We start from the raw sequence: 21,850 nt of genomic DNA on the forward strand, positions 1-21,850 counted from the left end.
CTCCTAACCTGTTCTTGCCCTGGCACCCGGGAAGTGAGAGAGCACTCCACAACAGCAATCAGCAGCCCATTTCCTCACTTCTCAGTGGACTTGAGATACTAATTGCCTGCTAGTCCCTCCCACTCTGCCTAGATCCCCTCTCCAAAGGCTCTTTTCATTAAACCTGTTGTTTACGACCAAGCCAAGGTGTCATATTTAGAAATCTAAAAAGAAGAACCACCCCACCCTTAGCACTGCCCTGATATTTTGAAGCATTGTTGAGTGGTTAAACAATGAACAAGAGAAATTGTTGCTGTTAAAAATTAAAAAAAAAAAAAAAAAGATAATGGCATGGAATTTCAAGACAGCATTTCCATTTGAAGCCATGAATAATGTAGTTATGGTAATATAGCTGCTATTCATAATTATGAACACTTCATTCCTCCACATGTTCTCATGTCACACAGAGCAGGCTGGTGAGATATGGTCTGCCTCTGATTGTTTTTGCTGTGTTTCGCATTATAAATTATACTCTCCTCTACCCTGACTACCCCAGCTATACGGCAGCCGTTGGTGACACTGCAGTCAACAGCAGCATGTCTCCTAACCTCCCCTGTAGGACTGAATGTGTCTCTTAAGTTGGAGTTTGAAATTTAGTCTCAATCAAGAGTTAAATCTAGTGTGCCATCAACCGTTTTAAAAACAAAAAGAGATTTTACCATGAAATTACACCCTGTCGTTCTTTCCTTGCATGGGACTCTCCAAAGCCCCAAGAGAGATCCTAGCTACTTAGAGGCCACATACTTTGCAGGATCTTTCTAACATAATAGGAAAGATCATGGATCTTTGCATCAGTCTTATTTTGCTATAAATCTGCCACTTAATGGAACTTGAAACAGTACTATTGATATTTTTGGCGAGAATTCAATGCCACCACTCTTTAATGTTCTTAGACATGCCTAGCACTAAATAATCAGTAGGTAATGGTGTTTGTAAACAACTTAAAAAAGTTATGGTTAGAAATATTACCTATCTCACAGCAACTTTGTGAGTTCAATTTTAATGTTTTCTTAAATCTAAAACGCAGAAGACATTACATTTTAATTCCTCTATAATTACTGTTTGTTTTAAAATCAGTGTGTACTTTTGACATCATTGTTCACTTTTGTCCCTGAAAACTGGCTAAATTGATAGCATATATATTTTTAAGTGCTATATTTAAATTTCCAGACTCCCAGGAGAATACAGTCTTTATTGACAAGAGTAATGAATGTCTTTGATTTTGAGTAGTTAAGTGGCACACATAAATTCACACCACCAGTTGGTCATTGAGCTTGGACATTGGTTGGATAGATTATTCAACTATATCTTTAGGTCTGGCACTTGGTTCCAAGAACTTTTGTTTTTCTTGGACAAATAGAAATTTGAAAAATAAATAAGTAAAAGGGACACTGACGTGGGATTTTCCAGGAAATAACTTTAATAAAGAAAGGAGATAAAAAGGAAAAGAAGAGGAAAGAAGTGATCTTGGGTAGCCTTGGCCCCCAGCCGCTTGAAGCGGGGTGTCAGCTCCCAGTCAGTTGTTGAGGTCGGGTCGCAGTGGTGAGAGCACTGTATCCTAGTCACTAGACAAGGGGTCAGTGACAAGGCCCTGGCCCTGCGGCTTTGCAGAAAAGAATTCCCACAAAGACAGAAAGTAGTGAAGCAAGTAAAGTATTTATTAGGGGAAAAAAGAGCAGAATACATGTGGATAGACGCACGGTGGCCTCAGAGAGAGAGTCGCGCCCTTGTGGCAGTTTGAATTATTTTATGGGGCATTTCTTTCATGTTTCCTTTGATCAATCATTTTGATTTCCTGGTTCAAAGTCCATATTTGGTGTATCTCAGAATTCTCCCACGTGTGTGTGTATCTCTTAGCCAAGATGTATTCCACCAAAGAGGCCTACGGTTAGGTTTGGCCACTTGACATCACTCTGCTTTTGACCTCCAAGGAGGCTTTCTGCTCATGTATGGTCGGGGGAGGTCTGCTGACCTTGAGAATGAGGCATGTGTGGTCTCTTATCTTCTATCTGGGCAGGGCCCAGCCTCCTCTCCCAATTGTCCTGTTATTCCTGTCTCAGAGTATCAGTCCGCAGGGAACAAACTGAGACCATTGGCCCTGGGGGGCCCATCTGTCTCCTGCCTCAGAAGGAAGGAAGGTAGGAAGGAAGGGTGGAGAGAGGAAGGGACAGAGGGAGGGAGAGAGGGAGGGAAAGATAAGAATAAGGAGTATTATCAAATGCCACCCTTTAACTCATGATAATACAAGCTAATGCTAAAATTTAGAGTGCATTATATTTGAAAATATATGTACAAGTGCATTTTGCTTTCTATGAACTCAGTATTTTACTTATCTTACTCTTTTGTCCTGTTATTGCCATAGTACAATATTACTCAAATTAATACTCAACTTCATTACAAATCCTGCCCAGTTACTATCTGGGCATTTCAGTGAAATAGCCAGTAGGGTCATTCAGAATTTGACTTTAAATTATCTAATTATATGCCTAGGCTTAGCCAATATTAGGTTAAAATTTCCTGGTTTTCGATGATCTCTCTCCTTCTCTGCCTTCCTCCCTTTCAACTTACCTTCCTCCTCCTGCCTTAAGCAAAGTAAATCTTTTGTCCTCAGGCATATAAACCATTAAAACAGAAGCACTAGATCTCTCTAAGGTAAAAAATGAATGATGAAGGAGGATTCTATTCAACCACATTCAGAAACATTACCGTCACTCATGGCTATTGATTGCCGACAGAGTAAAAGACACAATGCTTGGCTTCCCAGGTGAGTTAATATTTAAAGAGTTTGAGATACATTGTAGTAAACCAAGTCTAGAGAATATGTAAACTGTACCAGCTCTGTATGCTAAATTATACTTTGCTTAATTTCAGTGGAAAAAAAGAGCCTTGAAACTTAACTTGCTACGTGGTTACTCGCTGTGTCACTTGGAGCAAGTTTCTTAACCTCTTTTGGTTTCAGTTTGCTTAAATGTAAAATGGATGCTAATGATGCTTATCTTGGAGCTTTACTGTGAGAATTAAATGAGAAAAAAAATTGTAAAGTGCTTAGTACTAAATGAATGTTAACTAACTAACCCCTGAAATACCCTAGCCCCTAGCATCATCTTTCCTTTCTCAAGTTTCTTGCCTTGAAAATTCAAACTTTCTTTCACGTTTTCTAAACTCACTAGCAGATTCCTTGATGCACACCAAATTCTAGATGAGTGATACAGACTTCAAGGATTACCCTGGGGATCAAGATAACATTTCAAACACACTCTTAAACTTATTTAATGAATGAATAATTAATAGTGTACTTTCTCCTAAGTCTTTAGTGCTGTATTTCTCAAAAAAGTCTCTACAGTGACCGCAAGAGCATTATGTGGTGAGATATTGCTTTAAAAACCAACAACAACAAGGATGCTTGAGATTATACCTGAATCCAACTAACCTCCCAGAACAGGGGTTGTTCATACAAAGTATTTTCGTACCCAGTTAAATTGGAGACCCATCTTAACATCTACATCAGAAAAGCATCCTCTGGAGAGTCAAGATGAGAAGAGCAGAGTTAACTGCTAATATCCCTCAGGGGCACCAACCCCATCTCTCTTCTCCTTGCAGAGGAGCTATTGCCAGATATCACCATTGAGGAATTCAATGCTGCCAATTTAAGAGGAGTTCTCAGTCTTCCAAAATGGTGCTCATCATATCTTCCAATGGAAACAATGCTAGAAATCAGGGGATTTGTAGTTGAAGGGAATCCTTGATTTATGCCCTAGATATGTTTGAGGAACAGTCTAGTTATGAAAGCTTGGCTTTTCAGGGGACGCAGATTTGGAACACCTCTCATGTAAACTCTGGAGACACATGTGGCTTCTACTTCTTTTTATGTGTGGCCAGATTCTCTGGTTCATTGTATCAAGATAGGGGAGAACCCAGCTTTCTCACTCAATGTGTCTTCTACATGAAGGAAGGCTATCACAGGGTTGTGTGTAAGCCCCACCAACTTGCCTGGTTGAATTCCCTATTCCAGATGTTATGGTAACTCTGTGTTTTAGTAATTTACCTTTTGCCTGTTTTAGAGAGGAGGTCAGTGAAAAGTTGGTTATGGGTGAGGTTCAGAGAAAGAATAGGCATTTATGAATTGCTGGCCAGATTTTGACCTAGGAACATTTTTTCCCCCTAATTTTATTTAATTTTCACAAGTTCATTGCAAGGTATAATTTTAATCTTATTTCACAAATGTAGAATCTGATCATCAGAGACGATATTCAGGGAAATTAAGTGACTTGTTTAAGTCAGACAGCTGGAGAATAATAAAGTCTTTTGAAATCCAGACCATAATCCAAAACAGAATAGGACCAGATTGGGATCTGGTTTGCATCTAGTTTCCCATTTGGCCAAGTGACTTTCTTTTTCGAGATCCACAATGTAAAATCAAGATGATTTTAGCAAGGTATTTAGCATACTTTCTATTGCATTTTCAATAAATAGCATCTACATTTATTATAGTTATTATTATTGCCATGATTATTTCCCACTTAAGTATAAGACCCATGGGGATAGGGAACTCGTTTTTGCTATTTCCTACTCTTAATTCCTGGAGTCTAGTGTAGTGGCATGTAATAGGTTCTGAATAAACATTTCTTAAATAACAGAAGTAAAGAATCACTTCTGCTGTTGTAGTGACCTCTCAATATGCTAAAATGAGAAAGCCAATATAGCCAACAATTAAATCACATTAAATACTCAGACTCTACCTTCTGTCAGTTCAGGAACAAGAGCAGAATCAAGAAATTTCCTTATGTGGCTGAGGAAACAAGAGCCTCACCTGGGTGTCAGTAGTCAGTGTGACCCAGGTAGAGCTTGTGCCCCTCCCTGCCAGCTGAGCTGCCCTTCTCCTACTCAGACAGATTCTGTTTCATGGCAAGGTGCTCCTTTTATATGAAATGTACTCCTCATTAAGGCTACCTTGGGAAGAAACTTAAATTTGAGAGATAGGAGCATTAATTTTCTGGTCCAGAAAAAGAACCATACATGCAGGAAAGAAAATGTGCTAAGAATCTCTTAGCTCGTAACACAGAGAGCTATACCCTCTCCGTCCTCATAAGCTTCTTTTTGTTGACTATTATGTCATGGCTGTGGAACACATAATTGAGCCCTGGAATCATCGCATCCACTATAAAAAGATAAACCAAGGCATACTAAACATTTTAAGAGTTTATCTGAACAAAAATCGATTCCAAGGGGTAAGCGCCAAATGGGGAATGATTAGGAGTGCTCCACAGACAGGAGCTAGGGGAAAGACATTTGTGGAGGAAAAATGGAAGCGAATCAAGGAAATTATTTGATTGATTATAGCTTACGCATTTGCCTCATCTGGAAAAGGCTATTTGGCTGTTTGTGATTGATTACACTTACGTTTTGATTTCTTAACCTTGAGGCATTTACTGGTTTAGGTTTGGTATACATAGGTAGGCTAAGGCATTTAGAACCACCTCAGTCTAATGGCCCCCTTGTTAATTAATTTAGCACCACTATAAAATGCTTTCAGACCCATAAAATAATAATGATTTTGATGGGTAAAATATCCTAACACTGGGAGCAATCTCAGATATAACCTGTTCTGAAAGACTAACTTTCAGACGACTAGAATCACCTGGAGAGGCTGCAAAATGAATGAATACCTACCTATCTACATTTATACATCCATACATATCCTAAAACGTATCACTGTCTCAGCTGTTCTGGAAAGTGGGACCAGAGTACTATTTATACGAAGCGTTGCTGGTGATGCTGATGCCCTCTGTGACAGGTTACAGAACCATTGATCCTAGTCAAAGATATTAAAGATATTTACAAATGGGAAGCCCAGAAGAAAATAGCATCCTAATTATTGGCAGAGTCTGCCTTTTTTTTTTAAATTAATTTTTATTGGAGTATATTTGGTTTACAATGTTGTGTCAGTTTCAGGTGTACAGCAAAGTGAATCAGTTATACATGTATATATATATCCACTCTTTTTAGATTCTGTTCCCATATACATCATTACAGAGTATTGAGTAGAGTTCCCTGTGCTATACAGTAGGTCCTTATTAGTTATCTATTAATATTTTGTATATAGAAGTGTGTATATGTCAATCCCAGTCTCCCAATTTATCCCTCCTTCCCTCCTTTCCCCCTTGACATCATAAGTTTATTTTCTACATCTGTGACTTTATGAGCCTGCCTTCTGTGTACCATTCTAGTCATATTTCTGTGACACTAGGTAATATCTGTATAATAATGCCATCTTTTTTTAAAATTTTTGTCGGCATGGTTAAGTTTCAAGGACCCCAAATTCCCTGTCTTTTCATCAAACTCTGGTTCTCTCAACAAATTATGGTATTCAAATTTCTATACAATTCATATAATTATAATTTTAAATATATGCATGCTTTATCTGAAATAACATATTTCAGGCAAGAAAATATCAGGATTGTGTAGAAATAGGATTTAGGGGAAATCAAGAAGATGGAATGAATATAAATGGTTCTTAGTAGTGTGAACCTTGACAGTGTAATTTTTCCTTGAATTGATGCTGTTAATAAAAGATGAATTATTATATAGTATTTGTATGGTTTGTACAGTATTAAAATTAACAGGAAATTCCCATTGAATGCATGAGTCATTATTACTTAAAGTATTATGAAGTATTACATGGATTTAAGCAAAAACAAATAGTGAATATATGCAAAACTTTCACCAAGAGATGTTTGTGGTACAGTTTGGCAAGAAGCAGATATCAGTAAGGGGTGACAATGGCTACTAGATGCTCTGGAATATGTTTTGTGCATTAGGACAAGACCTTGAGAAAGAGGTCCAACAGGGTAGAATGGGCATAGAGATCCAAGAGGATTTTATGATGTTTGGAGTTCAGATGTTCTTTCCTTTGTAATCCTAAGTTCCTATTTACTAGCTCAGTGGCCTTAAGAAAGGTACTGAATGCCTATAACCCTCTATTTTTAATTCTGTGCTATTTCATGGTGGTGTTGTAAAAGTTAAATGAGGTACTACGTGCAGAATGTTTTAGTGTGGTGCTTACCATCTAGTAAATGCTTACTGGTGTCATTACTATTGTTGTTGTTATTAGGTTGAATTGAGTTGGAAGAGAAAGGTAGGCTTAGTTGCAGAAACTTGAGCCTCCGTCCTTCAGTCGCTGATGTATGAAGTGAGCACCCCCTGTTGCCATTCCTGCCATTGAACTTTCAGTTGTTAGCGATTCTCAGCTTGAAGATTTGTGGATGGGTGTCCATTTGATGTTCTCAAATAGAATTGTTGGGAAGAGGGTGTTCTTGGGGCTGGACAAATAATGAATTGACGCAATGCAGATTAACAGGAGAAAAAGAAAAAATTTAACTTGAATGCATGGAGGTCTCATAGAAATAGGACCTAAGAAGTGGTGAAAGCAGGCAGCTTCTATGCTTTTTAGACAAATAAACAATAAATTTGTGAAGAATTGACAGGACAAAGAAACTTAGACTTTGGGTGCTTAATTAGTGAAGAATCTAAACAGACTTTGGGCTTAGGTGGTAAATTAGTAAAGAAGTAACAAGGCTTGTTTATGCAGGCTCTCAGTCCAAATTCTCCATGTCTGGGGATAAGGGTGTCCTTCCACCTCCAAAGGCAGAAGTGAGCCTTTCACATGGGAGATTTATTACCTGCTTTCAGAGGTACAGAGAAGAGAGTCAACATATCCCTCTTGCACTGGTAGTTTCTAAAGTAACTTTAATTCAAAATAATATGCCATTGAGGCATATTTTGGCATGGCCTGCCCTGAGATCCAAAAGACTCATATGTATGTACATATATATTTTTCTATTTGAGACTGAGCTCTGCATATTATGCTGACAGGTTCAAACTCAAATTGTACATATCGTTCAGGATTAACCCCCAAATCACCGTTTTGAAACCTCAGTAAAACTAAATTTCCACCACATGCAAAATAATAAATAAATAAATAATATAAACATAGACCTTACACTCTTCACAAAAAATAGCTCCAAATGGATCACAGACCTAAATATAAAACACGAACTATAAAGCTCCTAGAAGGTGGTATAGGAGAAAATCTAGATGCCTTTGAATTTGACAGTAACATATTAAATTCAACATCAAAGACATGGTACGTGCTAAAAAGAATAAAATGGATTTCATCACAATTAAAACTTCCTGCTCCGTCAAAGACACTGGCAAGATCATGAAAAAACAAGCCACAAAATGGAAGAAAATATTTGCGGAGTACCTTATCCTGTTCTTTATTCCTGAATTCCTTTCAGGGTGTACTGTAGGTCAGTGACTGCAGTGGCTAATGACTTAACCCTTGTAGAACCAGATGGTGAGCAACATTTTTTGTTTTACAAAGCTATGAAACGACATGAAGGAAATTTAAATGCATACTACTAAGTGAGAGAAACCAATCTGAAAAGTCTACATACTGCATAATTCCTATACTGCATAACTGTACATCACATTCTGGAAAAGGCAAACCCCTGGAGACAATAAAAAAGGTCAGTGGTTGCCCAGAATTGGGGGGAGGAGGATGGAGGGATGAGGAGTGGAACACAGAGGATTTTTTGGGGCAGTGACAGTATTCTGTTTGATATTGCAGTGGTGGGTACCTGTCATTATACATTTGTCCAAATCCATAGAATGTACCAACCAAGGGTGAACTCTAATGCAAGCTATGGACTTTGGGTGGATAATGATGTATCACTGTAAACTCATCAACAAGTCTCTCACTCTGTTAGGGGATATTGATGTTGTGGGGGTCTGTGCACAAGTAGGGGTAAGGAGTATATAGGAAATCCCTGTATCTTCTGCTTAATTTAGCTGTAAAAGTAAAACTGCTCTGAAAAATAAACAGTATTATACACACACATACACACACATACACACAGAGAATTCCCTCTGGCTGTCAGTCACTATCTTTTATCTCTAGTCACAAGCAGCATCTTTCATCAATTTGTTTTCTTGCTCATTTTTTCTTGCAAGGCAATAATTCCAGGCTTTGAAGGACAACAAAAACTCAAACTTTAATACTCTAGAAAGTTTCAAAAATATGCTGTTTTAGTTCTCTTTGGAGGAACGTAGGCTCAGAAGGGGTACAATGTCTTCTTTAAATATCAGAAGAAATCAAAATTAGACGTGCTGCGATGGTGAAAGCTACAAAATGCCAAAGGTGAGACTTTCAAGAAATAATCAGAGCCCGAAATACAGAACAGGATGTTTAAAAACTGAATTCCTCATTTCTATAATGTTTCAACAAGGTCTACAGTTAAGTGGTTATTTCTGGGTGATGGGAGACAAGACTGGCTATTTCCCTACTTCCTTCCTTTCTTTCTTTTTTTCTCTTTTTCCTTTCCCTCCTTCCCTCTTTTCTTTCTTTCTTTTCTTTTTCATTTGTTTCAATTTTTTAATATTTTTAATTGTCCAACATAATTTTTAAAAGTCTAAAAAATAAATGCTTTATCAATAGTGATGATACTGAGAACAACACCCACATCATGAACTATTGGAGCAGATGACATCTATGTCCCTGCCAATCCTGGGATTTTAAAGACCTCTTGACTCCCAGCCCAGCCTCTCTCCTCTACATCTTACTGCTTCTTGGAGTGACATCTAGAAGTTAAAATCTGTTCTTGGCTGTATTTGGGCCCTCCAGTAAAACCAGTTTGACTAGAAAAAGAGAAGACTGTACAACTACCCAAAAAGCATGATGTCAGACTCCTTAAATAGAAAGAAACAGGCATATTATTCAGGTAGGAATCATCAAATATAACCCAAGAAACTCTTTTCATTTCTAAGTTTTGTGGCTGGAAGTCAAACTGTGTCTCTAACGTGAAATGGCTTCAAATGTAGTGTACAACACCATTAACCTGACTTTTTAAAATTAAAACCAGGATCCTTTGATCAAGGACATTATTCTTTTATTCAGGGAATCACCATGGGAACAATCAGTAAGCAAAATATAATGCTCACAGATGTTTAGAACCATGATTTGGGAAGCAATAAAGTCCTGTCAATGCTGTGCTGATTAGGAGACAAGACAGAAAAGTCTTCTAAGTTAACTTAAACTATGGCAGATAAGACACACTACATCTTGCATATAGAAGTGATAAATATACTGGCCAGTGTTATTTGAGGATATCAATTGATAATAATTTTGTTTCTGTAACAGTTAAACATAATTCATGTGTGCTCAATTTATTCAAATCCTCTTGGCAAAAGAATATGTGATTTGTAACACACTAGACAGTGTGAAATCTGACTTTTGTAGATTATTTTATAATATTATAATATGGATTTAGGCCAAGAGTCCACGTTAGATAATCTAACTTTTGAGGTTAAATGACTGGCCTTTGATCTTGTAGGTAAAAAATGTTCTCATCGCTTTAGAATTAACTGTATCTTAGGAGGTTATTTCCCCTTCAAAAATGTCACTAGAGATTGACCTAAACAAACTGGGATGCAAATAAATCCATTCAAGTTTTGTTCAAGTAATAGTTATTGCAATTTTGTTATGGTGTGCAATCTAAAGAAATATTGAATCACTATGTCGTACACTTGAAACCAATACAATATTGTAGGTCAACTATACTTAAATATAAAATAATCGCTGAACTTAAGGAAAAAACAGTAATAATTGTTGAGCACCCTCCCTACCCCTTGTAAGGATGCATAAGACATTCTCTTAGTATGTGGTGTATTTGTCAATTGTGTACTTTTCCTCATAGCAAAAATACATAGGAAGCAAAATTATCAAAATTGCTTAGTAAGCATAAAATTTGCATTTGAAAGGGAACAGGTTACGGTAACCTGAAGTTTTTATTCTCTAAAACAGTCATAGTTTTACTGGGCAAACCAGCAATTGTGATTGTGATTGCTTTTCTTCTATCTCATTCAGTTACCATCTCCCCGAGGCAATACCTTGTGTATCTTTCAGTGTAATCACGGTGTGAGTCAAAGAAATGTGAATAATACCTTCAATTTGACGATTTAGCCATACATCCAATGATTAGGTTGTTCTATGTGTTTTCACTGAATTTTTCCAGATGAAATATGAACGAAAAAATGATGATAGTCTTGAGAAATTCATGTCTCTTCCATTCTGACAGCCAGTGTGTCTGGGCACTTGACTGGGTGTCTGCCTCTAACATGGAGAATAGAAGCATTTGTATAACAATGTGGGCCTTTGAAATGCCTGTTCCAGCTGCATTTCAGAGAAAGCTTGCCCCAGCTGTAGAATGAATGCCTCAATCAAAGCTACAGCTGGGGTCCTCTTAGGAAGAATGGAGTCTTTCTGGAAAAAAGGAAGGCCAGAAGCAAGGTGTTCTGTGGGACAAACAAATACATCTTATATTTTGTTAAAAGTCAGGCCAAATGGCCAGGAATCTATGAAAAGTCATTAAGGAGGACATGCATTAAGGCATAGTTCATTTTCACATGAATTACAGAAGCATCCTGTTAACACCCAAGGAAATAACAAAAATTCCTACTGGCAATTTGCTTTGAAAAAAATTGGAGCATTCTCATCTTTCATAAACTTATGTATTTATATACAACAACCAGTGGTTTCATCATTTTGATTAAATTATGGGTTCTTAAATAGATTTAATCCCACATGATGTGTATCTATTTGTGTTTATAACATACTAGAAGCTAGATTCAACACACAGCACAAAAAAAGAATAAAACATAGCCACTTAGGAAGAAAAAAACAAGTAACTAATGAAGAAAAGATATGACAAGTTATGGACTCAGAAATATACAGCTGGCATTTATTTTCATTAAATGAGAGAATGATTAGACAGAATGATTACACCTTCACCTGAAAACCTGAATTTAAATACTATGTAACAAACAGAAATGAAATTTATTTCCAATTGATGAGTACTGAGAGTAAATTCCCATTAACTACACACATTTAGACATTAATTTCTGAACTGCTATTCTGAGGGAAGGGTCAGATTCATTCTATCAAAAACCCTGAGCTGAATGAATGAATTGTCTTTCTATTTTGATCAACTAGAAAAGTGTTTCTCAAGTTTTAATGTGCATAGGATTACATGAGAATCTTGGTAAGACAGGTATATTTCTTTTTTCAAAGGTTTTATTTCTTATTTTATTTTTTATCTTATTTTGAATATTTATTTATTTATCTTATTTGTTGGCTGAGTTGGGTCTTCATTGCTGCACACAGGCTTTCTCTAGTTGTGGTAAGTGGGGGCTACTCTTTGTTGTGGTGCACAGGCTTCTGATTGCAGTGGCTTCTTTTATTGCAGAGCACAGGCTCTAGGCACATGGGCTTCAGTAGTTGTGGCACGTGGGCTCAGTAGTTGTGGCGCATGGGCTTAGTTGCTCCACGGCACATAGGATCCTCCTGGCCCAGAGATTGAACCTGGGTTCTCTGCACTGGCAGGCGGATTCTAAACCACTGTGCCACCAGGGAAGCCCTGAGTCCCTACATTTGTAACAAGTACCTAAGTGAGATTGATAGTGGTGATTTACAAAACACTCTTTGAATAGCAAAGCACTAGACTTACTCTATTCTTTAAAATATAAGAAGAAAATAGTTCAACTTTTCAGAAATAAATCTATAAAACTTTAGTAAAAGAGATATATAAAGCTATCAGCTTCAAATCATATACTTAGAAGAAAAGTTATTTTTGAGGACACATTTCAGGTATATTGACATTGAGGAAAGTCAAACTTGAAGTTAGTTTTTAATTTATACTTTCATTAGAATTTATAGCTATTAAGGATATTTCTTCCCCTCCAAATTAAAAAATTTATCAACATGTATGTCTGTATGCGACCAGTGTTCTTGAAATATCAGGTGAATTAAATTAGTATCACTGGGGATTTTTATTTATTATTCATATAGCTGAGGCTTTGTACATACTTCACTGCTATTCCTCATCATTGTCTGGAACATACCTAAATTTTTCAAAACTAAAATTAAGTAAAATCTTCCCTTATATTTCCTGGCAGAATCAGCATCATTTCTGCTTTGCTTCTCTAATTCCCTGTGCTTGGTTTAACTATTTCCCTAATTATCCAGTTATCTCTAGTTAAATAATCTATCTTCCTGAATTCTATTATTTACATATTTCTTTTAACAAAGGTTCTCTCATTGACTAAACTCTACTCAGGCATCCCTGAACTCTTTTTCAACTAGCTCTGACTTTGGAACTTCCCTGTTTATATCTGTATTGTCCAATTTTAACACAAATCCTGCTAAGTTAGTTTAACTAGAACCCCCCCCCCCCCCCCGGCCCCCCCAATCTCGATATCTTATCACTCTCAATATCTAATCAGGTTCTTCATTCTGCATCATCCCCCAGGAGATGTCTGATCATCCTGGCCTATCTTCACAAGAATCCTGATAGACCAGTTTAGCCAGAATCCCCCCTTACCCTGATATGTCCTCTTTTTTTGAATTTAAAAATTTTTTTTTTAAATTTTGGCTACTTTGAGTCCTTGTTGCTGCGTGCAGGCTTTCTCTAGCTGCGACAAGCGGAAGCTACTCTTCCTTGTGGTGCGCAAGCTTCTCATTGCGGTGGCTTCTCTTGTTGTGGAGCACGAGCTCTAGGGCACAAGGGCTTCAGTAGTTGTGGCTTGCAGGCTCTTGAGCTCAGGCTTAGTAGTTGTGGTATATGGGGTTAGTTGCTTCACACTATGTGGGATCTTCCCGGACCAGGGATCAAGCCTGTATCTGCTGCATTGGCAGGTGGATTCTAAACAAGTGCACCACCAGGGAAGTCCCCTGATATATCCTGTTATATAATAAATTTCCATCTATTGACTCCCACCTTACTCCTTCACTATATATTCCTACCTGCCCATACTGTATTCAGAATAGAGTCCAACCTCTCTTTCCAAGTGTAAAACCACATTTCAGTGGACTCCACACCAGTTGCCATGATACTTCTTGAATAAAGCCTGTCTTAGCATCTTCAGCAAGTGTCATGAATATGTATTTTTCTCTTTAACACTCTTCCTGACTAGACAATAAACTCCTTATGGCAGACTTTATGGAGGGGTTAAGAAGCAGCCAGTGGGAAGCTGCTGCGTAACACAGGGAGAGCAACTGGATGATGGGTGATGACTTAGAGGGCTGGGATAGGGAGGGTGGGAGGGAGTCGCGGGAGGGAGAGGATATGGGGATATATGTATAAATACAGCTGATTCACTTTGTTGTACAGCAAAAACTGGCACAACAGTGTAAAGCAATTATATTCCAATAAAGCTTAAAAAAAAAATGGGTCTGTTGTCCTAAGTTTACATTCTGGTTCTGCATTGACATAATGTTTAGTCTTAGAAATGTATAGCCTTGGATACTACTTTGCATTGTGGTTGTTAATATTGTAACTCTTGGTGAATTCTGCAATTTTTGGAAAGCACATATAGGCTCAGAACTTCACCACACAAAGCCAAATGCTCACTAATCAATAACCAGACAGAATATAGGAAGATGGTGTAAATCTTATTTGCTTTTCCCTTCTGATGATTTATAGTGGCAGTTTCACTTCCAGTGGAGGCCAGAAATCTTCTAGTATATTTAGACCATTTACATTTAATTAAAATATTGATATTTCAGGGGTTAAGTATGCTTTTTGTGTTATGGTGGTTTCTGTGGGATTTTTTTCCTGTTTTTTCTTTTTCCTGCCTTACTCTAGATACTTGAACATTTTTTAGAACTGTATTTTTATTTTTCTATAGTGTTTATGAATTTGCATAGCTTTTTTAGTGGTTGCTGAAGGTAATATATATAATCTCAAGTTTCCTGATGTCATCATTTTACCCCTTCAAGTAAAATCTATAAACCTTACCTCTCTTTAGTTTTCTTGAAAAGAATTATCTTAAATATTTTTTTTACATACATTTTGAAGCACATCAGACAGTATTATGTCTTTTTTTTTTTTTTTTTTTTTGGCACACGGGATTATGTTGCTCCGCGGCATGTGGGATCTTCCTGGAGCTGGGATCGAACCCGTGACCTCTGCATTGGCAGGCGGATTCTTAACCACTGCGCCACCTAGGAAGCCCCCTAGTATTATGTCTTATTTCAACCATCAAACATAGTTTAGAAAACTCAGGAGGAGGAGAATTTTGCTGGATATAGAATACTGGATTAACAGTATTATAGTATACTGGATTTTCTTTCAGCATTAGAAAAATGTTGTGCTACCTCCTCCTGCCCTCCATTGTTTCTAATAATAAAACTGCTGTAATTCAAGTAGTTGTTTTGTTGTTGTTGTTTGTTTGTTTCTTTTTAGGCCATGCTGCATGGTTCGCAGGAACTTAGTTCCCTGACCAGGGATTGAACCTGGGCCCCCTCAGCAATGAAAGTGCTAAGTCCTAACCACTGGACCACCAGGGAATTCCCTCAAATAGTTTTTCTAAGCTGTCATGCCTTTCTAATTTTGAGATTTTTTCCTTTGTCTTTATTTTTCAGAAGTTTTATTTCTATATTCTTGGTGTAGAGTTTTTAAGGTGTATGCAGTGTGGAATTTGCTCAGCTTCTTGAATTTGTAGGTTTATTTTCTTCAAAATGTTTCAGAAGTTTTTAGACATTATTTCTTCGAATCCCTTTTTTTTAAGCTCCATCCCCTTTTCTCTTTCTGAAAGTTTGGTAACATGAGTATCAGCTCTCTTGTTACATTTTTAAAAAATTGTTTTAATAAATTAATTAATTAATTTGTCGGCTGCATTGGGTCTTTGTTGCTGTGCCTGGGCTTTCTCTAGTTGTGGTGAGCGTGGGGCTACTCTTTGTTGCAGTGTGTGGCCTTCTCATTGCGGTGGCTTTTCTCATTGCAGAGCGAGGGCTCTAGGTGTGTGGACTTCACTAGTTGTGGCACGTGGGCTCAAGAGCTGTGGCTCAAAGGCTCTAGAGCGCAGGCTTAGTAGTTGTTGTGCAGGGGCTTAGTTGCTCCTCAGCATGTGGGATCCTCCAGGGCAAGGATCGAACCTGTGTCCCCTGCACTGGCAGGCAGATTCTTAACCACTGCACCACCAGGGAAGCCCTCTCGTTACATTTTCACTCATCCCTGAGCCTCTGTTCCTTTTCTTTTAAATTTTTTCCTTTCTGTTCCTCAGATTTGGTAATTTTAATTATTTTATCTTCCAATTTACCAATTCTCTTCCTCTGCTCCCTTCCTTCAGCAGTTGAGCTAATTTATTGTGTTTTTAATTGTATTTACTATTTTTCAGTTCTATAATTTCCATTTAGTTCTATATATTTACTTATTTTTTAAGATATTCTATTTTTCTGCTGAGATTTTCTGCTTTTCTTCACTTTTCAAATGATTACTTATTGATTACTTATTATTACTCATAATTACTTATTGAAGAATTTTTATGATGACTGTTTTTAATATTTTGTTTATCTCAGTGTTGGCCTTCAGAAATTTTTAAAAATTTAGTTTGAGATGTTCCTGGTTCTTGGAAGAATTAGTAATTTTTTGCTGAAACACTCACTTCTGGGGTATTATATTATAAGACTCTGAATCTTATTTATATCTTATCTTTTAGTTGGCTTCCTCTGATGCCACTCTGGCATGGTTCAGGGATGGGATGGGTGCCTCCTAGTTCCTACAAGGAGAAAGTAGAACTCCAGCTTCCCTACCTAACCTTCTCCGCTAGGAAGGGTTGATACCATGCACTTCTGTCAAGTCTCAGCCAAAATTTTTTACCTCACTTTAGTCATGCACACAACACTGTGACTGGATAACAAATAGACAATGTGGAGTTTGGGAGAGGTGGCTTTCCTGTGGAAGAGATTCTGCAAATACAAACACACTATTCTCTGGTGTCATCGAACTTTTAAAATTCCTGATATCCCCCAGAAAATAGGGTTTTGCATGGTAACAGATACAGGGTAAGATTGTGCTTTTTTGTGACCAGATGAGTCTTGTAATAGCCAGCAAAAATCTTTCCAGTTCATCTTTCTCTCAACACAGTGGATTGTTTGTTTTAACCCATGCTTCTCATTTACCACACTTAACATCTTTTCTGTGCAAACACTCAGAGGAAATGTCAAAAGAAGAAGAGTATATTTGTAAATGTGTCTGTGTTTCTACACACAGACACATGCATTTATGCACATGTGCCTGGTAAGCATGGTTAAGAGAAGTGAAATAAGCTAACCTCTGGTGAGAGTATATTATGTCAAATGTACACCTAATTTTCTACATATCTTTTTGCTAAATAGAGTTTAGAACTAAATTGGCTTCTTTTAAACAAATCTAGCCCCCATCCCTAGAATGGCCCATGCAGTCACTTTCTCAATTCACAACCCCCTTCATAATTTAGATCAGATTGCAACTACCCCAATGCAATTTCATTAATAAATTAGATATATCTCTTCTCATTCTATCTACCTATAAGTTTCACTGCATGTGCCTTTAATTTTAGTTATTTGATAATAGGTTATTTCAATGTATTGTCACTGTAATTAATTTTCATAAGTACAGTCTTCTTCAAGATCAGCTAAGGCCAATTCATATTTAGCTCACTTTTTAAAAGGGCCTTCCAAGTATAACACACCACTTTCACTGCTTTCACATAGGAGACATCATTGTCATGTCCCGATATCTTTTAAGCTATGTATAGTGCCATCCTATTTAGTTTCTGCTTTATTCACTCCTTTTCACCAAACTATTGACAAAAACTGTTGAGTCTACTTTGAAAACTTATTTGTATCAAAGTTTTCCTTTTCCTCACTATTGCTAACACCATAGTTCGCTTAACAGAAGTACATACAAGATCTTTAAAATCTTACTCTTTGAGGAGAGTTAACTTTTCAGTTAGTTCTTGGAAAGTCACAAAAGACCAACACTCCCTTGATTTCATCAAGAAGAAAATAAGATAAATGAAAAATCATACATTTCTACAAAGCTATCTAAGGAGAGTGGACTCAAAGAACTTTTTATGGAGTAAATTCCAGAGAGGGATGAGCCCTTCATAGACCTTTGCAACAAGAAATGCAAGTTCTTTACTTGAATGGGAATTGATACCAGATATAATCTCAATTTCTGCAGCAAGGAATGAAGTACAATGGACATTTTAAATACATTGATAAATATAAAAGATTATTTCTTTTTTCCTTTTCTTATTTTTTAAAAGACAATTACTGATTTGATGCAAAAATAAATGCAATATATTTTAAAGTTTATAACACATATAAAAGAAATACATGTGAGTAATAATAGCATAAAGGATGGGAGAAAGTAAATATAAGAATACCATCATAAGTTTCTTATTTAACACATGTAATAATATAGCTTAAGTCACATTTTACTGTGGTAACTTATGGGTGAATTTTGTAGTCCCTCGAGCAAGCACTAAAAAGTATAAATAAAGCAAACAAATTTAAGGAAAAGAATAAATATAGCTAAAAAGTCAAAATAGGAGAAAAAATGGAAACATTAAAAATGCCAAATGTTGGCCATTTCATCAAGAATAAGGACTTTTATACATTTCTGCTGGGAATGTAAAGTGATACTATGACTTGGAAGACTGTCTACTAGTTTCTCATGAGGTTAAACACACTGCTGTACTATGACCTGGTCTCCTGACTCCCAGAATTGAACACATTTGCCCAAAAGATTTATACATGAACATTCGTAGAAGCCTTAGCTCCAAATGAGAACAATCCCAAATTCTCATCAATAGATTAATGAGTTTTTAAAAAATTGTGATATTTTCATTTACTGGAATACCACTTAACAATAAAAATAAACACAATACAAATACATGGATAAATCTTGAGACATCACTTGGAGCAAGAGAAGCCAGACACAAGTGTATATATATGATATGATTTCTGTATGTTTTAGCAACAGGCAAAATTAATCTAGGCTAATTTATGTCCACCACAGAAACCAGAAGAGTAGTTGCCTTTTGGTGGGAATAGCTGTAGGGGAATGAGTCTCTGTTGAAAAGAAATGGATCTGATGATATTTTCTGAGATGATGAAAATGTTCTATATCTTTACATCCTGATTTGGGGTTTGATTAATGGGTATATACATTTATCGAATACTTTTTACAATACATTCCAAATGCTTATCTAACTGTATGCTTAACATTTGTGCATTTTTACTATATATAAATTATAATTCCATAGATTTAAAAAATAAATTTAAAAAAAGCGACAGTTTGCTTTGATTCACAGCCTTATCTCAATCCACTCCCCCCTTCAATTACTATACTCCAGCCTCTAATATGTCAGGACATTTATGCATGCTTTTCTCTCTTTCTGATGCTCTTAGGGTAATTCTGCATATTCCTGGTTCTTCACATTCTTCAGACTTCAGGTTAATTTTTACTATTTCAGAGAGTTCTCCAATCACCCAGACAGAAGTTGAATTATAGAATTATGTATGCATTATTCAGTGAATTCATCACATTTTGAAATCACAAACACACACAGACATATACACACAGTGCTTACTTTGTAATTGCCTTCCAACAGTGACCATGTCTTTCGTTCTTCATCATAGAGCACACTCCTTGTACAGTGCCTGTCACCTCAGAAAGATTCAAATGAGCCTTAAGAACTAAGAGAACTGAGGCTCATGGACGTTGAGTGACTCACTCGAAGTCATGGTCAGATGCACCATTCTCCACAATTTTTTAGACCTCTTGGTGATGAGGTTGGATGTAGACCCTTACTAAGTTGGGAGAAATGAACCAGAGCTTTGGATAACCAAGCTTTCAGTTCTTGTCTCCTTTTACACTGAGATAGTTGTAAGAGAAATAATATCCTACAGCCACATAAAGACCTGTACAGAAAAGTTCACAGCAACTTTATTCATAATAGCCCAAACATACAATGAAATGCTACTCAGTAATAAAGAGGCAATGAGCTTTTAATATAGTCAAGAACATGAATGATTCTCAGAAATATTATGCCAAACGAAATAAGTCAAATATGAAAGTAAATATACTGCAAGATGCTATTTACATGAAACTTTAGAAAAGACCAAACAATTCTAAAGTGATTAAAACAAGTAGTCTCTTGGGCCAGGTGTGTGTGGGGTTGACTGGGAAGGGGCACAAAGGAAAATTTGGAGTGATAACATGTCCCAAAGCACAATTTTGGTGGTTACACTGTGAACACATTTGTCAAAACTCATAGAACTCATACTGTACTTAAATTGGATGCATTTTATTATATGCAAATTACCTCAATAGAGTTGATTTTTTAGAAATGAAAGGGTTGGACTCTATGATCTTTAGATAGCTTTCAACTCCATTATTTTGGTTCTATTACACACAGCAATAATGTGTGAGAAAGCACTTAAAGAGTTTAAAAAATGCTGAATACATATTAAGGATAATTATTAGCAATCATGTTGGTATTCATTCAACAATTTTGAAATGAATGTGTTTATTAAAGGGAACAAAACACACTTCCCAAAGTTCAAAGCTCTGCATAATTTTGGACAGATTAAGAGGAAAGATATGTTTGTGTGTTTTTGTTAGTGTGAGAGTTTGCACGTGTTCTTACTTGTTTGTTTTAGCAGACCCTGGGAATCTGGGGGCATTGATAAGATCTACAACATTTGTGACTTTTTGTACTTATGAATGAATAAGAATCATCTTTTGCAATTTCTCTTAACATTCAAATCGTTTTCCCAATTAGAAAAGAAAAGTGTTTGACAAACTCTATTCGGGGTTTCATCAAATTTGCAATGTTTGAAGAACAGATCAAGATGTTTGATGAAAATAAACAGCAGCTGGATTTGCCCTTCCCTGCCACACACACAGAGTTTGTTGGGAAAAGCTCATAAATCCTACTGCTCACCAACTCTGGGAACAGATGGCTCTTGGAGACCACATTGATGGCCAGGAACTCATCACATTTCTATCGTGAAAAGCATCTTCCACTCTTCATTTAGATGAATGGTGCGGTGGTATTTCTATCTACTCCAAAGAGGTGTAGATTAAAATGAAAAGACATTTTTAAAAAAATTGAATCTTGATGAGAATCAGAGCATCACCAGGCTTTAGGATTTCCGAACCCCCCACACCTTTTGAGACACTTGATTTTAATTTCCAATTTTAATTCCTTAATCTGAAACTAGGCATGTTGGCCCCCATCTGTCATCCGACCTTCCAAACATCCATCATCAACCATATCACAGATGCTAGGAAAAAAAAAAAATTGGGAGAGGAACTAGCACTATTGAGTGCAAGATAATTTATATGCATTATTACATCCTTTTTACATAAAGATGGAAATGCCTTGGCAATCATGAATGCATGCAAGTTTTAAGATAAGTTTCAAACTAATTTAAAACTAGTTCTGAAAATTTGCTTTGCTTTAAAAATAACTAAGGCAATCTGGTTTAATAAAATGTAGTGAACTTTGGAATCCAACTGAACTGGGCTCAACTCATTCTACTTTACTAATTGTTTAACCATGGGAAAATCTCTTACCTTTCTAAAGATCAAATTTTTCATCTTTATAGTAGGAGAAATAATATATTTCTTGGAGTAATGAAAATTTAATGAGCAGACATGTGTGGGAATACATAAAATTGAACCTGGCACATAAGTGGCATTTATTAATAAATACTTTGTACCCTTTTGCTTGAAAGCTTGGTCCTAATCAATTCAACCAGGAAATAGCAAGTATTAATAAACTGATTTGAAATCCTAGTTAACTTGGCTAATTTCAGCAACTTAATAGAAGCTTGCGACAGGGAAAAGAGTATGATTTGAGAAGTTCTCTGTGACAAAAGTCTTGGGTTCAAGAGACGCGTTCGTGAATAATGATCCTA

At 36.6% G+C, this 21,850-nt stretch overlaps 1 non-coding gene across 1 annotated transcript; it reads right to left on the reverse strand.

The window, feature by feature from the left end:
• Positions 1-15,367: 15,367 nt before the first annotated feature.
• Positions 15,368-15,442, reverse strand: TRNAE-UUC (transfer RNA glutamic acid (anticodon UUC)). Its single transcript has one exon. It is a non-coding gene; the product is annotated as a tRNA-Glu (tRNA).
• Positions 15,443-21,850: the final 6,408 nt, after the last annotated feature.

The sequence above is a fragment of the Hippopotamus amphibius genome, chromosome 16, assembly GCF_030028045.1.
Source record: "Hippopotamus amphibius kiboko isolate mHipAmp2 chromosome 16, mHipAmp2.hap2, whole genome shotgun sequence".
Taxonomy (NCBI): domain Eukaryota; kingdom Metazoa; phylum Chordata; class Mammalia; order Artiodactyla; family Hippopotamidae; genus Hippopotamus; species Hippopotamus amphibius.